The sequence below is a fragment of the Dromaius novaehollandiae genome, chromosome 3, assembly GCF_036370855.1.
Source record: "Dromaius novaehollandiae isolate bDroNov1 chromosome 3, bDroNov1.hap1, whole genome shotgun sequence".
Lineage (NCBI taxonomy): Eukaryota > Metazoa > Chordata > Aves > Casuariiformes > Dromaiidae > Dromaius > Dromaius novaehollandiae.
The window spans coordinates 124,527,111-124,535,219 of NC_088100.1; the positions used below are offsets into that span (position 1 = coordinate 124,527,111).

The 8,109-nt window shown below is 42.3% G+C and overlaps 1 long non-coding RNA gene across 2 annotated transcripts; it reads right to left on the reverse strand.

Moving 5' to 3' along the window:
* Positions 1 to 3,683: 3,683 nt before the first annotated feature.
* On the reverse strand, positions 3,684 to 7,628 carry LOC135327966 (uncharacterized). 2 transcript variants are annotated; one of them, XR_010388659.1, is made up of 3 exons: positions 7,485 to 7,628; positions 5,672 to 5,859; positions 3,684 to 5,523 (listed from the first exon to the last, which is right to left on the reverse strand). It is a non-coding gene; the product is annotated as an uncharacterized LOC135327966 (long non-coding RNA). The 2 variants fall into 2 exon arrangements; XR_010388660.1 differs by having other exon boundaries at positions 5,672 to 5,862.
* Between the last annotated feature and the right edge of the window lie 481 nt (positions 7,629 to 8,109).

Sequence of the window (8,109 nt, forward strand, 5' to 3'; positions counted from 1 at the left end):
GTCCATTCATTGCTCTGAGACCGAACCAGCTGCCTATTTGCTTTTTTTTTTTCCCCCATATTTTTATTCCTTATATGCAGAGGAATGCTGGATAATGGACTAGGAAAAAAGAGGTAAATTGGAGTTGGCTCCTAAAGGCAAAAAGATACAGGAAAATGTATGATACTTTAGGCTGAATAACATGACACTACTTTGGAAGATGTGTCAGTGTCTCATCGTTTAACTCCTGCCCACGCCTCTATTCTGTTCCTCCTTCATGCCTCTTCTTCGCAGTTTTCTCTTCATGCCTACTTAGACCAGCGTTCAATTGTCCTTCTTAGCTCAGCGCTAATCATTTCACAAAGACCTTAAATAAGCCCTGAAAATATAGATATTTTTTAAAAATGCCTTTTCTATGCAATTAAGTAAATGCCATCCTTTCACTGATGTGCACACTTTAAAATTTTTTTTGGTATTTAATCACATGGAAATACAGGTTAAAATACACCTCATCTAGTAGTTTAAGGACAGAGACTGGTGAGATCTTGACAATTCAGAGTCTGATATTATAAAATTACGAGGGAACATAAAGAACATATGACAAGAAAAAGTCTTTATAAAAGAATACAAATAGTAATAGACCTGCTGTTTATTGCTTATGCTCTTTTCAGGCACTGATTTTTCTCACTGAACCTCCAAATCAAGCATCCCTCATTGTAACGGAAAAGAAAGTCACAACCCTAGCTCATGCCTCATTCCTTTCAGCCTTAAACGCAAGCTAATAGCAGCCCCCTCTTGTTTGAGATGCTTTGAAGACTACACAGCATTTGCTTACATATGCTCTAACTTGGACACCTGAACCCCATGACAAAAACCGCCTCTGCTGCCTTCCTGCTGCCCAGGTTTAGGTCCACGTTTCCCCAATTTCCTCTTGGCACCCCACTACTACCTAGACTGTAAATTCTTGGGGGAGGGGGGGTGGCATGTTTTCCTTCTGTTCTGTCAGGAAGGGGAATAAAGGCAAAGAAGGTGGATTAGGTTTTTAAAATTTTTTTATTTTTTTAGCATAGAGGTGTTCTCACCCGCAACTGTGCTGTTAGGTGTGCCCGAGATACAAAGAATTATGTAGCATACATATTTTCTGATCTTGCTCAGTGCACAAATGCCAATCAGAAACAAATACGGGGCTGTAGCTTGCAATCCATTTCGATATTTACAACAGAATATGGCATATCATTTAATTTAAATTTGCAGCATGCTCAGTGTAATTAATGCTGTGCAGTGCCTAGAAAATCCTGATTTCTTAATGTGATACAATGCATGCATGCTGAGACCATTTTTTTAACTACTGTATCATTTTGGAACATTAATGGGTATGCACTACTGTTAAACAGTAAAAAAAAGAGCCATATTCACTTTCTCTTTATGAAACTTCCATGCAGCTCCCCAAAATACGATGCAAACTACAGGTTTGTTTTAAGAAAAGGGGGGAAGGCAGAGATTTAATTTTCCCTTGACACAGCATGATGCCTGAATAGCCAGGCAGCGATTCCTAAATTATGTGCATTTCATTCCTAGGAGCTGTGAGCATTCTGAATGGGCTGTTGTTAAATACACTACACAAGCCTAAATACTCAAGGGAACAGATAGCTGAAATTTTGGCATGAACGGTAATCTGATATCTATCACGGTAGTATGTGAGCACATAGTAAAAATGCACACTGATTTGTTGGAAGTGCTAAGCGAGGGGTTATGGCATTCTGGGATGAGCACTGGTAAACTTGGGAATGTCTTGTATGATTATAATAAGCTGTGGTATTTGTCTGCTGTGGTTCTGGCAGGGACAAAAATGGTCACTTCTTGTAATCTTCAGAGCTGTTAAACTGGCCTGGTTCTCATTTTTGGAACTGAATCCAAAGGACTGACTGTATGATAAAGATATAGAGAGATCGATCTATCTATCTATCTATCTATCTATCTATAGAGAGAGAGACAGAGAGATGATAGATATCATATATGTGACTGAAGCCTGGGCAATTTTTGTCTGAATTTAGGGAATTAGCTACCAAAAAGACAACCTGTGCTTGGCAAGAAGGATCAGGACTGAAAGCCCTTTACGGTCAGGAGCTTTACTACCATTACTTCAGTGGGCTTAGGTGTTTGTTTACCTACTGTATCAGGCAGCTATATGATTTGAATTGTGCAAGAAAACCCCAGAGCAAAACAAAAAAACCCCAATCCTTTTGCCACATATCAGTTTCAACCAGGCAGTGTTAAAAAAGTTTTGTCTATAGACCTGTTGCTAGCAAAACAAATTCTTCAGTTCCTCTAAGTAAATCGGTTCTTAAATATAATACTTCAACTTCTGTATTGTCACCCGACACCTGACAATTCAACCCAAAGAGTAATTGGTCCTGTCTTTGAACCTCTGCAAATACTGTACGAGGAGGGTGGACAATTTATTGATTTAGATTGATTTTTGCAAGAAGTACATGAGACAGATGCAGCATCAGGCGTCACACACGGCATATATTACGCTCCTAGGAAGGGCGCGCAGGAGAAGAGGCAGGGTTCAAGAGTACGTGAAGGCAAGGCTCAGCCAGCCCCGGCAAAGGAAGCAGTCCTGCTGCTCCATGCCTTTCTGGGTAAGAGAGACGCAACAGCCACCGGCAACTTAACTGGACACATTTACATTTCAGGGGTGGGCTCAGCTGTGCAGAGTGGTGTGGTGACCACCACTGTGGTCATCTCAGCGAGCAGGACCCCAGAGGGCCATTCTGGTGCAGGTTATCCCACCCATTGCTCTCCTCCTGTTCCAGCATCGAGCCTCGCAAAGAGGCTGGAGGAAGAGCTGGCTTATTGAGCTGCACAGCCAGGCACTATTTCTGAGTGCCATGGCTATCAAAGAACATTAAAAGACAGAGCAAGGGGGTTGTCAGGGATGGAACCATTTGCAAACTGGCTGTTCAGTTCATGACAAAAATGGTCATTGATATTAATAGCTCTGAGCCCTAGTGAAGACCTAAAAAACTAGGGAAATAGCAAAACAAGAGAAGATGGAAACAAGGTGGCAATGAGGGTCTCATCACTGGGGATGACGATTACGGCGAGAGACAGAGGGCTGCTCCGTCTGTGCACAAGTTTGGCCAGGGAAGTCACCCACCTCCCATGGTCTTGGTTCCCTCATCTATAATGAGGGAAAAGATAACTTTGCAGTGTACTTTGCATTGGTATTATATGCTAACTTCATTACTGCTTGCAACAGCCTGAGCAATCCTCAGAGGAGAGGAATAATAACAAAGACAAAAATGATAATTACCAAGCACACAGTTCTCATCTATAATCTTCATTTCAGGATTCACTATTTCTGATGTCAATATTTTATAATGGAGGAATGAGATATGCTAAGTTTCTGTTTGATGGAAGTAAATGCAGATTTAATATTGCTGAGGAGCTGAATTTTTAATACAGTAGAGCGGTATGCAGATACGTCCCCTGTTTGCCTCTCTTGCAGCTCCCTTGTGCCAGTTCAATGATATTCCTGTGACCAGGCAGAAAAATGGAAAGAAGCTGCTCTGAATTCGCCGTGGGGTGACAGTACTTTTTTATTTAGTCCTGTCATGATAATTGGGAGTGTCACCCAATGAAACAACATGACACACCCCTGGTAAATGAAGAGTTTTCAAAGTGATGTACAACCCCTGTCAGCTGCCAAAGCTTTTATTTGTTCACGGAGTGCAGCAGCATTTCCAGCAGGAAAACCACAGTGAAGAGGCACACTTACAAAGTTTGTTGTAAATTGATTTCCTCTGTGTTTTTATAAAATTGGATATATAATAGGAACACTAGGAAAGTACCCTCTTTTATCACACGGTCCTGGTTTCCAACCTGCTGAGTACTTTCCACAAACTCTTCAGGAATTTACCTCTTTTCGTTAAATTGGGTTGGATCTCATTAATAAAAGAATGGTATAATGGAAAAGAGTTTCTAAAATTATACTGTAACCTAGAATTGCAGGATTCAGCTTTCTCTGCCTGAAGAAAAAATTCTGAAGCATTAAACTTACTTTATCAAGCATTGCACCTGACATGCTCTCATAAATTTTACATACATTTTAACTTATTTTAATATTATGCAGGCTTGGTTTAAAATATTCCCATGAAGTAACTAAAATGAAGCTGCTCAGCCATAAATTAGAGCTAAAAAAATACTTCCCCCCCCCGCCCCTACAATATTTCTTTACTTAAAATCATGTGTTGTATGTAAGTTAAATTTTCCCTTCCTGAGATACTTTGTATGTCTTAATAGGACGACCACAGAATCGGCGAGCCACGTTTCTGCAGGGTTCAACACACTCGCTTCACGTTTTTGGAGGCAGCTCGTCCAAATCCAGACATTTTAACCCTTTGCGTGCCGGACCGCAGCTAGGCCAATGGCTAGCCGTGGGCGCACACGGCTTTACAGGACGGCGGTGGAGTGCCTGGCAGCAAACATCAGCAGGTGGACGGACAGACGGACGCGATGCCTCCTGCAGCACGGCACGGCATCGGTCCCCCTCGACGCAGCTGGGGAGCGCCCCAAGCAGCACGGCGAGGCGCCCGGGGCTGTTTTCGGGCGATATTCGCACCCAGCAGATAAGACATTATTTGCATCCCCGCTTCTACGGCGGCTGGCTCGCACAAACATTTGCCCATCTAGACATAACAGCGCTGCTGCGAAATGCTGTCGGCCTGCTGCCGCCCAGCCGGAGCTCCCGCTGCATGCGCTCGGGCAGCGCGGCCGCGTGCAACGTGTCCCAGACACTGCACTGCTTATGTCTGAGCAGGCCTTATCTGATTTAAAAGCCGACGATGCTGCACATCTGCGCTGGCGAGGCTCCGCTGCGCCGCCGCAATGCCAGTGTTTATTTTGCTTCTGCAAGCTAGTTTTCCTTGAGAAGCAGCAGGGGCCTTCTTCAATGGACTGAAAAATGTGTATTGTATGAAGGTCTGTGGAGGGTTTGTACTGTAGTTCAATGGGCGAATGTGAACCCAGGGGGCTGACATTTCATTTAAACATTTGGTTTACATCTTTACATGCCAAAAATATTAATGTCCTGACTTTAGCAAACTGAATTCAGCTCTTTTTCTTTTTCTTTTTTTTTTTCCCCTTAAATGAAGTAATTATAGCCGAAACATTCTGCGGATATTTATTCTTCCTTCTCAAAGGTGGAGTTTCACACATGAACCTTTGGTTTCAGGGCTGAATTGTCACTATCTGCTCACTTGACACTTTCCCTTCAGTTTGTGTTGGAAACCACCTGGTAGCTGCTTTTCTTGTGTTTATTGTATTACTCTCAGACCTTTGATCAAGCCATTTTGGGTAACAGCTAAGTCTAGTCTAATGCCTATTCATTATTTTGAAAAACTGAAGAAAATTGTTTCTATCAAAGGATCTGTGAAGTTATTTAATGTAATTGAGAAGCAGAAGGGCATTTATGGAAGTGCATCTGAATGTCCTCTTCACATATAATTGCATCAGGTGTTCTGCATTAACATGCAAGTCCTGTCCAAAAGAAAGAAGAAAAAAAAAGCTTATTTTTAGGTAGAAGCCCTCAGTGGGCAGTAAATTACCCATAATATCCCCCAAACTAGCAATTAGCCCTGTTTGCTGACTACCTGAATTGTTTCACAGTAGTTCAGCACAGTCTTACCAGTTATCACCATACTTATTATCAGAGATTCAGGGTACGCTTCTTCCAGCTTCGCATACTGTATGCCTAAGGTCAGTCAGAATAACAAATACGCTTTATTTGCTTCTTTTGGCCCTTCAGAACTGTTTTCTCAGGATTCAACACATGAGCACAGCTAATGCTGCCATCCAAACCAGATGAAGTGAAGTCTGCTGAAATAGAAGAAATTTAAAGACAGAAAGTGATTAGCAAGAGTAGACATAAAATATGGTATTTGTTAATACGAGAGTTCATATTTATTCCAATATTAGCAGATGTTCCTAAACAGCTGCTTTGAGAGAGTGAGCTCTCTACTAATTTCTAGGGTTTTCTTATGAGAAGTTCTGACCCTGCGAGACATTTTTCAACACAGGCCTGTAACTGGGGTGTGTAAAACTGGAAAATAAGAAAACAGAAACCTATGGAAATTTTTTCTCTAAGGCTGCTGAGCAGTTTCCATACTCCTAAATACGAATGTTTTGCCAAAATACTAACTTAGTTGTGAAAACAGTGGCTATATTGCCTACTTTAATGATAGAAAAAAACCATAGGTATACATACACATGCACGCTGATACATGCACACACACACACATCCTAATGGCATAATTTTCACTGAACAAGCCTTGGTTTTAGCGAAAGCATATTGGGTGAAAATTAGACAAATTAGTTTGGACTCTGAGCATCGAAGATTTATTTTTAAGCACTGTGCACACCTCTCTCAGTAACGCTTTAGTTCACACACTATTTCTCCATCAGAATCCTACTGAATTTACATACATTGCATTAGCACAGCTTAAATCCCCTTTTCAGTACTGGTTCTGCATGATGTTGTACTAGCGTGGCGTGTATTCCTGCCTCAGATCTCATGGACTGGGTATGAGTCCACAAGGGAATGAAGAAGAAGGAAGGAGGAATTCATGCTACCATCTCAAGACTGTGCAGCTCTACTCTGAGAAGCAGAAAATGAAATGGGAGCATTGCCCAAACGTGGCTGTAGCTGAAATGCTTCAGCCTCTTGTCTCATGACAGGGAACATCAGCTCTGTGAACAGGCAACCCGCCTCCTCCATATACCCAACGGAGACCCTCAAAAGAGCAAACCGTCTCTTAAACGGTTAGCCATCGCTGCGAGTTTTGTTCTTGCAGGGGTAAATTAATCAAACACACCAGTGTTGAACGGCTGCTGGCTGGAAGAAGGAAACAGCCCCTCTGAGGTGCCCTGACATTTCACATCTAGCCATGCCGCTGCAGAGCGGAGAGGGCAAGTGACACGGAGAAGAGAAGGCTGTAGATGGAAGAGCGATTTCCCTATCAGTTATGGCTGAAGCCAGGATGCAGAGTCAGAAAGAGACTTCACCACCCTGCAGATCACTCAAAATGGTCAAAACAGTCCCTGCCCTTTACCCTTTCTGTAGCAGCTCCTCAGATGGGGAGCCCGTAGGCGCTGGTCTCTCAGGTCAGGGTGCATCAGGCAGCCGCTGCTGCTGAGTTGGGAGCTGGTCAGAAACCTCCCCAGGGAGGGAGGGAAAAGGGGAAAACCAAGGGAAAAATGGAAAACCAGGGGGACAATGCCAACAGGCCATTTCTTAAGAACAGAGTCCATTTTCTGTTTCTTGGAATAAAACAAGAATACTCTTCAGGTTGAGCATTGTTTCCACTCTTACTCAACCAGGCCTTGACTAAGAAAAATAGAAGTAGGCTAATCATAAATTAACAATCATCTCCATTGTGAGCATGCACACACATACGTGGCCAAAGCAGGCAAAAGCAGATTGATTAAACAACAAAGTTTACCTTGTTTTCTGAGTTGAAAGCTCATGCTGTTTCTTGGCAGAAGAGGCATGTCAGGTCTGTAATAACCACTTGCTACCTTGCTTCAGTCAGCATTAAAACCAGCACAACATTAACATCTTGGGGTAAATCCATCTGGAAATTCTTTCTGGGAAAAAAAAAAAAAACAAACAAACAGAAGAAGAAGAAGGGAGATAACTGAATTCCACGCTCAATGTTTATCTATCTTTTTATTTCATAGTAACTCTTTAAGGAACTTGAAGGTAAATTATCTGGTCTAGCACAGGCTGAGGATTTTTATTTGCTATTTGGTTTTATCTTGGAGGAGGTTTTTGTGTGCACACCTTACCAAGCATCTATACACACAGTACAGGATGCAGTCATTATCTGGGGAAAAGCCCATGTGGCCAGCCCCACAGAGACATCACTCCTATGACAGCAGAAGGGCCAGTGCATCCCCAAACTGGGATCTGGAGGAATTGCACAATTTTAGATATGGCAAAGCTGTTGGGTTTACAGTTTTATGGAGCTGGAACTCGAGAACCAAAATTTAAAAAGCCTGTGTGAAAAATTATGCTTACATAATACTACTCAATTTTACATATTTTTTTCTTCTTTATGTCCTGGA